Source organism: Periplaneta americana, chromosome 2 (assembly GCF_040183065.1).
Source record: "Periplaneta americana isolate PAMFEO1 chromosome 2, P.americana_PAMFEO1_priV1, whole genome shotgun sequence".
In the NCBI taxonomy this organism is placed as follows: Eukaryota; Metazoa; Arthropoda; class Insecta; order Blattodea; family Blattidae; genus Periplaneta; species Periplaneta americana.
In genome coordinates, this window is record NC_091118.1 from 10,521,469 (window position 1) to 10,531,979 (window position 10,511).

At 38.5% G+C, this 10,511-nt stretch overlaps 1 protein-coding gene across 2 annotated transcripts in view; it reads right to left on the reverse strand.

The window, feature by feature from the left end:
• The window catches only part of LOC138713083 (26S proteasome non-ATPase regulatory subunit 10-like), a 24,262-nt gene extending 14,289 nt beyond the window's left edge, over positions 1-9,973 (reverse strand). The window contains exon 1 of one of the 2 annotated variants that reach the window (XM_069844836.1): positions 9,784-9,973. The gene's annotated coding sequence lies outside the window, so the exon portion shown is untranslated. The remainder of the gene's footprint in view (positions 1-9,783) is intronic. The other variant, XM_069844845.1, reaches the window with a different exon arrangement.
• Positions 9,974-10,511: the final 538 nt, after the last annotated feature.

The window sequence follows — 10,511 nt, forward strand, 5'->3', positions numbered from 1 at the left end:
AAAATATGGTTCAAGATCCCAACCTCTCCACATTCACATAAGTTGTTGGCGCGTCTTTTAATATTGAAAAGATATTGTGGAGTTGCAAAGGTTCCCATAACCAGACGGTAATGCATGACAATTGCTTTTCTAGGCAATTTTGCATAGGTTGTTGTAAATTTTTTAATGCTTCGGATTTGTCCTCCTCCTTTTTATAATGGATCTCTTCCTGACATCCTTCCGTAGGATTAGATAAAAAATGGTGTCCCAAATCTTGTGGAGTAATCAGAAAATTGGTTGCGGCATTTGGGAATGATGTGGCTAATTGTGCTAGTTGATCGACTTTCTCATTGCCTCTGATGCCTTTGTGACCGGATATCCAAAGGAACTGCAAACTCATTTGTGATTGTCTCATTTTATTAATAAGTGATTTTAGTAGGATTATATATATTTTTTTGTTTGGTATCTGAATAAGGTTTAAGTAAAGCCCGTAATGTGGATTTGCTGTCCGTGCATATGATTGATTGCGAATAATAATGCTTTTCAATATCCTTAAGAGCAGTATAAACAGCCAGGATCTCCGCGTTGAAGATTGAAGTGTTATTGTGCAGTCGGATGCCCTTGAGGTAATAGTTACTGGAATTATAATAGGCTGCTCCAGCAAGCTCCTGCTTCTTTGATCCATCGGTGAAATATATGTGTTTGTTTTCAGGACTTGGACAGAAAGTTTTGAGATATTCCTCCCATTCCTGGGGGATACAATCTGTTGTTCGTGGTGTAAAAGATGTATCAACTATTGATTCGTCTATTTCTCGCTGGTCTATAAGGTAACAGGGAAAGATAGGGGTTTTGTAGATGTTAGGTTGTAGTAAGAAGGATGAAAAAATTTTTAAAAGCAGTATATTTTGAGTAATGCCGTTTGCCGGTTCAGTCTGTGATATTTCGGATAGAAGCTTGAGTTTATGGAAAAGCGGAGTAGATGTGTGTGAAAACAGTCTAGTAATGAATTTAGTTGCCAAACGGAATTCTCGATATTTTTTGTCGAAGAACGGAAAAGTTTGTTCCATCTGTGCATATGACGGGCAACCATTGATGTAGTAAAGATCCATATTCCAATCTAGTCATTATTAAGGGGTATATTAACTTGAATAGGATGTTATGTTCAATGCCCCACGATTTATTTGAAATGCATTGGAATAATCTTTGAATACTTTTTATTTTATGTATGACATGCTCCAGATGTTGGCGGCCTGAGAGGCGGTAGTCCAGAATTACCCCTAGAAACCTGGCTGTCTTTTGAGTTGTAATATAGGTATTTTATATGCGTATGTTACGTTTGTAGTGTGTGCAACCTTTCTTGAATATTAGAAATTGTGTTTTTGCAGTATTAATCTTAAGTTCTTTAGTACGGAGATATGTAATGATCTGATTGCACTGGTCTTCGAAAAGTCGTAATCCTTCTGATATATGCCTGTAATGATATGACATATATAAAACAATATCATCCGCGTATTGAAGGACCCTTATGGAAGTGTTGTTTGGTAGATTCAATGTTCCTACATATAAAGTATAAAGTAAGGGACTAATTGAAGATCCTTGTGGAATTCCCAGTGATGAATAACATTGATGTTGATTATTATATTTAGATGCTAATGATACCAATCTGTTACTCATAAGGTTATAAATACATTTAATAAGAGATGGTGGGATATCATATGCAGGCAGTTGCTCCAGAAGTAAGTTCAATTGAACTGAGTCATATGCCTTTGATATGTCCAGGAATAGAGTGAACATCACCTTGTTGGATAAGAGTGCTAGGTATGCATCGGCTGTTAGTTGATATATATTATATGACGTACTATATCCCTTTCGGAATCCGTATTGATTGCATGGCCATAAATGATATCTTTCTAAATGAAAAGTAATTCCTCTGGTGAGGATTTTCTCAAATAATTTACGAATTGTGTTGGATAAAACTATAGGTCTATAATCAGAAATTGCAGTTCCTTTCTTGAGGGGTTTAATTATAGGTTGGATATAGAATGACTTCCATTTATCCGGGACTTCACCAGTTGTAAGAATCTCATTGAAACTATTTGCGAGGAGCAATAAATACTTGTTTGGTAGCTTCTTGAGTAGCAAATATGGGATATTGTCCGGGCCAGGTGCAGTGTTTCTTCGAGAAGCTAGGACGTGCGAGATCTCTTGAGAGGTAACAGATTTTAGGAGCTGATGATCATTAATAGTACTAGGAATGTCTATAATAAGTGGAGAAGCTGTAACCGTATCCGGGGAAAGATCTTGTAAGAATGTAAGTTATCTTGTAATTCATGATCAATTAAAATCGGGGTGAAATTTGTTTGCTTGCCTGTCTTAAACAGTTCAATTTCTTCCATATGGTCGTAGTTGGAGTTTGTGATGTAATAGTTGAAGTGTACTTTTTCCAGCCAAGACGTTTGTAGTAACAGAGCACTTTCTTGGTGAAGGCTTCTTGTTTGCTGGCTCCTAAGTAATTAGAAAAATTGGGATTTAATCAGGGGCGGCCCGTCCTTATGTGCTACAGTACAATGATAAGTTTTGCTCAAATAAAGTGTTTGCAATGCCATAGTATCTGATCTGTCATTTGACATTTTCCCGTGGTTATGTTCACGACACGTTATAGAGTGTTTAGTCTTCGCTCTTCGCTCTTTGGTGCCTCAGGGGGTTCGTTGTGCTACTCAAAACTTACATGAGAATGTAGACAGTTAATGCGCATGTGCGAAGCTGAAATCACTGCTCTGATTGGCTATTTTTACGCGGGGAAGTGCTGTAGTCAGCTTCAGCACAACACAGCTTGGAGATTGCAAAAGTAAAGCGTAAGGAAAGAATGCTTGTTTGTGGAGGAACTCAGAACTATGTACAATGTATTTGGTAATTCAAATGTTCGATTGCTGCTGCCATCTAACAGTTTTTTGAGGTACCTCCTGAATCAATCAGCAAGCGACGGAAAATTGATGCCAAGGAGGTATGTAACCGTATAATTCAGGAAACTACTCATCGTTTCCAATCTTGAAGCTACCTAGACGCAACAAAATTGTTAAACAGCGAATTTTTTGACAATTTTTTGCATAATTTTCCTGAAGGCGAACATGAAGTTGCTGTCAACAGCTATACTGTACTGAACAAAAGAATGTTAAAGACACAACTTGGAGTTCTATACGGAAGATCCGACTTCCGAAATATAGATGGCTGTTCAATTGTTACAAAACATAATCTCCAACAATTCACGGGATCCATTCTGTGAAGTAACGAAGTTGTTAAATATTTTGGTTACATCACCAATGACCACTGCTGATCCAGAAAGATGTTTTTCTTGCTTGCAACGCATAAAAACGTTTTTAAGGAACACTATGTCCCAGGATCGCCTCACTCCTCTTGCAATACTGTCAATAGAAAAGAGTATGATGTCCAAGATGGAGGGGTTTAACGTTTAACACCAGGATAATTGACAAGTTCTGCAGTAGGAAGGAACTCCATATTTCGTCACTAGGCGAGTCTCAAATTAAGATAAATACATATAAGTGTATACAGTAGGCCGATATAGAGATTGTAGCACACTCATTATTTTGACCACCAGCCGCTACTGGATTTAATCTGTATTTCCTGTAGGCCAATCTTCGTTTGGCGATTGCTCTATTACAGGCTTCATTCCACTAGGGGGTTTCGAGGTCGTTTTGTTTTTTTGTGGCTTGTTTAGAGCTAGGGCATTTCTGACATTCTTCTATGAAAAAGGTGTGTATGTCTTCAAAATCCTTAATTGTATCATGACGGCTCTGTAGTTTGTTTAATATCTCGTCCGCTCTGTTGCTATTGATATGTCTGGGCTGTGCTAGCTAGGGTTGATTGATGGAATTGGGTTGATTTAAGTGTAATTCAATGTCGAGAGGATAGTGGTCGCTATTCATGGTATCAAAATTTTTATTAATATTAATATGCTGTAGTAAGTCCTCGGATGACCAAATTAAGTCCGGTTGCGAGTCATCCTGTCCCCATCTGCCTTTTCTAGTTAAAATATGTTCAGATGCTAATTGCCAATCATGTAGTAGAGCGCATTCTATTACAGGATGATGAATGTTCTACCATCTTTGATATATGTGAAAGTTGGGTATATTAAAATCCCCACATATTAGTATGGAAAGCGATGCAGCGTTTGCTAAAATGTGATTCCATTGCTGTAATGAAATTGTTTCTCTGGGTTTTCAATATACCCCCATGATACTTATATTGTTGATAGTTATAGAGATGATTTGTATTTTATTATTAATATTAAACATTTCATATTTCTGGGAAAGATAAACAGATTTGTGAATGTACATCGCTACTCCACCCCCCGTATCTTCCCGGTTGGCGGAGATTAAATGGTAGGATTTGATGTTCTGTTGTCGATATTTTTGAAACCAAGTCTCTGTAATAATAATTATATGATAAAATTTTTTGGATACCAAGTATGATATGTCATGAATCTTGTTGTTTAGACTTCTGGCGTTCCAGTATAGGATTTGGAGTCGATCCATGCAAAAGTAGTTTTCAACTCTTCCAAAAGGGGTCTGATATAGTCAGGTGCTTCCTGAATAATATTATTAATAACAGCAATGAAGGGAGTTTTATTTAGCTTAGTAGGTATTTGTATTTGAGTTTGACCCTCAATTGAGGTATTTGGCGATTCCTGTGAATTGTATTCTATCTCGTCGCTGTGGTATGAAGTTGTTCTAGAAGTACTTTTAGAAGCCTTAGGTAATGTGGGATTAGTCACATATGTTAGATTTTTAGAACTAGGATGGTCAAAGTTGTCTTTGAGTGTCCTTTTGTATTCAGCAACATTATAGCCTGTAGTATTGTGAGGCAGTTTCGTTTCCCTCTTTTGTCTGATGTATGTGGGTTCGGGGTTCTGTAGATAAGTGTCTCTTAAACAATAAACATGTTCAACACCATTTATAGCATTATCTGTCGTTATAATATTCGTAAATATGGGATGTTTGGTGTCCCAATGGAATTCATATCGAACAAGTTTCTCCAATCTCAAATATTGGCAGAATATCTGCAAGTGGAAATATCATATGTACCTACGTCGGTACATTAAATAATATATATGATATGCGTAAATCACTTCGTGATTTAAGACGGCGCTTATTCCGTCGGATCCCGGCCAACTAGTCACTCATAACGAGTGCACCTCAGCACATATAACTTATGGACATTTATGACGTAGTGCAGAGGGCGGTCATTAGAGGGAAGCCAAGAGTTGGAACTTAAAATGGGACAATTCTGTCCGACACCGGGATGGGTATCCGGTGTGGCTTAGTGGATAAAGCATCAGCACGTAGAGCTGAAAACCCTGGTTCAAATCCCGGTGCCGGAGAGAATTTTTCTCTGTTCCATTACTCTTTCATCGTATGATGACGCAGAATATCTGCATGGAAATAACATATGTACTTCCGTACATTAAAATAATATATACTAAAGGCAGGAGATCAAATGGACTTCCAATGAAAAGATGGGCTGAGAACTTTTGTAGACCATAACAGTTCTTCTGGGACTAAGAGCTCATGATGATGATGATGATGATGATGATTATAATCATTTTGTATAAATTTACTTCTTGAATAAGCCAGACTATGCTATTAAATTTCCTCTGTGTTGGTCGCAGCTTCTCCAGTAGGCCTAATTATCAACTGGCATGGCCTAATTATCAACTGGCATGGCCTAATTATCAACTGGCATGGCCTAATTATCAACTGGCATGGCCTAATTATCAACTGGCATGGCCTAATTATCAACTGGCATGGCCTAAGTATCAACTGTCATGGCCTAATTATAAACTGGAATGGCCTAATTATCAACTGGAATGGCCTAATTATCAACTGGCATGGCCTAAGTATCAACTGTCATGGCCTAATTATCAACTGGCATGGCCTAATTATCAACTGGCATGGCCTAATTATCAACTGGCATGGCCTAAGTATCAACTGTCATGGCCTAATTATCAACTGGAATGGCCTAATTATCAACTGGCATGGCCTAATTATCAACTGGCATGGCCTAAGTATCAACTGTCATGGCCTAATTATCAACTGGAATGGCCTAATTATCAACTGGCATGGCCTAATTATCAACTGGCATGGCCTAAGTATCAACTGTCATGGCGTAATTATCAACTGGCATGGCCTAATTATCAACTGGCATGGCCTAATTATCAACTGGCATGGCCTAAGTATCAACTGGCATGGCCTAATTATCAACTGGAATGGCCTAATTATCAACTGGCATGGCCTAATTATCAACTGTCATGGCCTAATTATCAACTGGAATGGCCTAATTATCAACTGGCATGGCCTAATTATCAACTGGCATGGCCTAAGTATCAAGTGGCATGGCCTAATTATCAACTGGCATGGCCTAATTATCAACTGGCATGGCCTAAGTATCAACTGGCATGGCCTAAGTATCAACTGGCATGGCCTAAGTATCAACTGGCATGGCCTAATTATCAACTGGCATGGCCTAAGTATCAACTGTCATGGCCTAATTATCAACTGGCATGGCCTAAGTATCAACTGGCATGGCCTAAGTATCAACTGGCATGGCCTAAGTATCAACTGGCATGGCCTAATTATCAACTGGAATGGCCTAAGTATCAACTGTCATGGCCTAAGTATCAACTGGTATGGCCTAAGTATCAACTGTCATGGCCTAATTATCAACTGGAATGGCCTAATTATCAACTGGCATGGCCTAATTATCAACTGGCATGGCCTAAGTATCAACTGTCATGGCCTAATTATCAACTGGCATGGCCTAAGTATCAACTGGCATGGCCTAATTATCAACTGGCATGGCCTAATTATCAACTGGCATGGCCTAAGTATCAACTGCCATGGCCTAATTATCAACTGGAATGGCCTAATTATCAACTGGCATGGCCTAAGTATCAACTGGCATGGCCTAAGTATCAACTGGCATGGCCTAAGTATCAACTGTCATGGCCTAATTATCAACTGGAATGGCCTAATTATCAACTGGCATGGCCTAATTATCAACTGGCATGGCCTAAGTATCAACTGTCATGGCCTAATTATCAACTGGCATGGCCTAATTATCAACTGGCATGGCCTAAGTATCAACTGTCATGGCCTAAGTATCAACTGTCATGGCCTAATTATCAACTGGAATGGCCTAATTATCAACTGGCATGGCCTAATTATCAACTGGCATGGCCTAAGTATCAACTGGCATGGCCTAAGTATCAACTGTCATGGCCTAATTATCAACTGGAATGGCCTAATTATCAACTGGCATGGCCTAATTATCAACTGGCATGGCCTAAGTATCAACTGGCATGGCCTAAGTATCAACTGGCATGGCCTAAGTATCAACTGTCATGGTCTAATTATCAACTGGAATGGCCTAATTATCAACTGTCATGGCCTAATTATCAACTGGCATGGCCTAAGTATCAACTGGCATGGCCTAAGTATCAACTGTCATGGCCTAATTATCAACTGGAATGGCCTAATTATCAACTGGCATGGCCTAATTATCAACTGGCATGGCCTAAGTATCAACTGGCATGGCCTAAGTATCAACTGTCATGGCCTAATTATCAACTGGAATGGCCTAATTATCAACTGGCATGGCCTAATTATCAACTGGCATGGCCTAAGTATCAACTGGCATGGCCTAAGTATCAACTGGCATGGCCTAAGTATCAACTGACATGGCCTAAGTATCAACTGGCATGGCCTAATTATCAACTGGCATGGCCTAAGTATCAACTGGCATTCGTATTAATTTCGTATAAAGTTGGATCATTTCCGTAATAATTTCTATGGTTGTGATTGGTGTTGATTTTACTGCTCCAGTGACTATCTAATGCAAATACAAGTGCAATTTTAAAAATTGAAAATAAGTTTTCTTCATCAATAAAACTGTGTGATCATTTATTCGCACCTACGTCATATTAACAGCAAGTGCGTGTAAATTACGCATCGTAAAAGTAGGGTAAGGAGTTAACTAGATGTGTAGTCTATGTGGATACATGAAACATACTGTTAAGTGGGGCAAACTTAACCATAAAACAAAAAAGAAATAAATAAAGTATGATATCAGCGCTATAGGTTTGGAAGTAAATCCCGAAAAGACAAAGTATATGATTATGTCTCGTGACCAGAATATTGTACGAAATGGAAATATAAACATTGGAAATTTATCTTTTGAAGAGGTGCAGAAGTTCAAATATCTGGGAGCAACAGTAACAAATATAAATGACATTCGGGAGGAAATTAAACGCAGAATAAATATGGGAAATGCCTGTTATTATTCGGTTGAGAAGCTTTTGTCATCCAGTCTGCTGTCAAAAAATCTGAAAGTTAGAATTTATAAAACAGTTATATTACCGGTTGTTCTTTATGGTTGTGAAACCTGGACTCTCACTTTGAGAGAGGAACATAGGTTAAGGGTGTTTGAGAATAAGGTGCTTAGCAAAATATTTGGGGCTAAGATGGATAAAGTTACAGGAGAATGGAGAAAGTTACACAACACAGAACTGCACGCATTGTATTCTTCACCTGACATAATTAGGAACATTAAATCCAGACGTTTGAGATGGGCAGGGCATGTAGCACGTATGGGCGAATCCAGAAATGCATATAGAGTGTTAGTTTGGATGCCGGAGGGAAAGAGACCTTTGGGAAGGCCGAGACGTAGATGGGAGGATAATATTAAAATGGATTTGAGGGAGGTGGGATATGTTGATAGAGAATGGATTAATCTTGCTCAGGATAGGGACCAATGGCGGGCTTATGTGAGGGCGGCAATGAACCTCCGGGTTCCTTAAAAGCCAGTAAGTAAGTAAGTAAGTAAGTAAGTAAGTATCAGCGCTATAGGCCTGTGTAAAATTAATAATAAAAGGTACTTAGGAAATGGGGGAAAATGAATTGTAAAGACATTTTCTGTGTATCCGATATGCCTTAAATCTTCATTCTTTTAATAGTTAACTTTACCTCAGCGTTCAAGTTTACTCTAGTTTACGTTACGGGAAATAATTAGTGTCACAGGAAAAATGGGGGCGCAGTAAACGAAACTACTTTATAAGATCTTACTTAAAAATCTTGCAAGACTCGAAATAATGCCCCCGTTTATGAGCAGGAGTGAAGTGACTAATTCGGTTACAAATGTTGTTGAAATATTCAGCTGTGAAATTGCACAGTCTATCGGGAGGTTTGCATAGTGAGGTAACAGTATTCGAAACAATTCATTTTGGTACAGTGTTATAAGTGCCGCCAATGCGTGGAAAATAGTGTTACTTTTTGAAATTTTAGTTTCTCATGTTTTAAGTATCAAAATCTCTCTGACCGAAGTCAGGAAATATCTCTCCTTGCTCCCCACCGCCCACACCAACACAGATACGCGTTTGCATTGAAAAAAAAAAAAGCTTGACAAGAGAAGTCCGCAGTGGAAATGTGACCAGGCATTGTTGCCACATTGCTACAAGTGCCAGTCCTGATCGGAGAGCAATAACATTAGGGACAGAATGAAAAAATTCAAAACTAAATCAAATCTATACATACAATTTCATTTATAATTTTGAGGGCACGTGACCTTGTGGCCTTACCACAAAACCGCTACTGAGTGTAAGGTGAATTAATCAATAACCAGTGCTACCAACAAAATGTGAATAGTAGGAATTTCAATCTATATGATCAATTTCTATGTCGTTATAATATATGATTATGAAGAAGAAGCTGTTGTTACATAGTCAGAACTTACCTTGTGAATTGAAAATGAAGTTATGTTAACACTGAGCGAAACGAAGAACGGTGCTACCAACAGTGACGGAGTTCTGGTCAATTCCGAACACAATCGTCCACAGACTTTGTACACGGAGAGAAAAGTGAAGAAGTTCGAACCAAAAACCACTTGGTTGAAAACGAGAATGAGTAGTGATGCAGCCCTGCTTCTGAGGACTTATATAGTGCCTTATCTACCGGTTAACAAACAGCCAGATAAAGCTGTCAGACAGCTTACACAAGCAAGGAAGAGTGGCGCTTGAAGACAGCCAATAGGAGAAAGGATTATTTTAAAATGTTGCAATGTAACGATAAGATAATGCAATGACTTTCATCTTAAAATAAATAAGATATCAGTAGAGATAAATCACGTGACTGGTACCACAAGTCAACAGCTTGTTATCTTGTCCACAGAGATTGCACAACAATCCACTCACCGTGTGATAAAGGTTCTGTCTTTCTTAATTTATTAGTGCACGAAATCTCATTTCTATGAAGACATTTTTCTTCGCTCCTATTAAACACATTAAAACTCAAAGAATGATTAACAGGAAATTATGTTTATTGCAGATATGGAATCCGATGTCAACAACAATGGACAAAGCCCACAATCATAACTCAGATCAGAAATAGGCTACAACAGCTTCCAAGAGTCGAAAATCATCCATTGTTTCTTCTGGTACTCCATAAGGAAAAATATCATGCCCA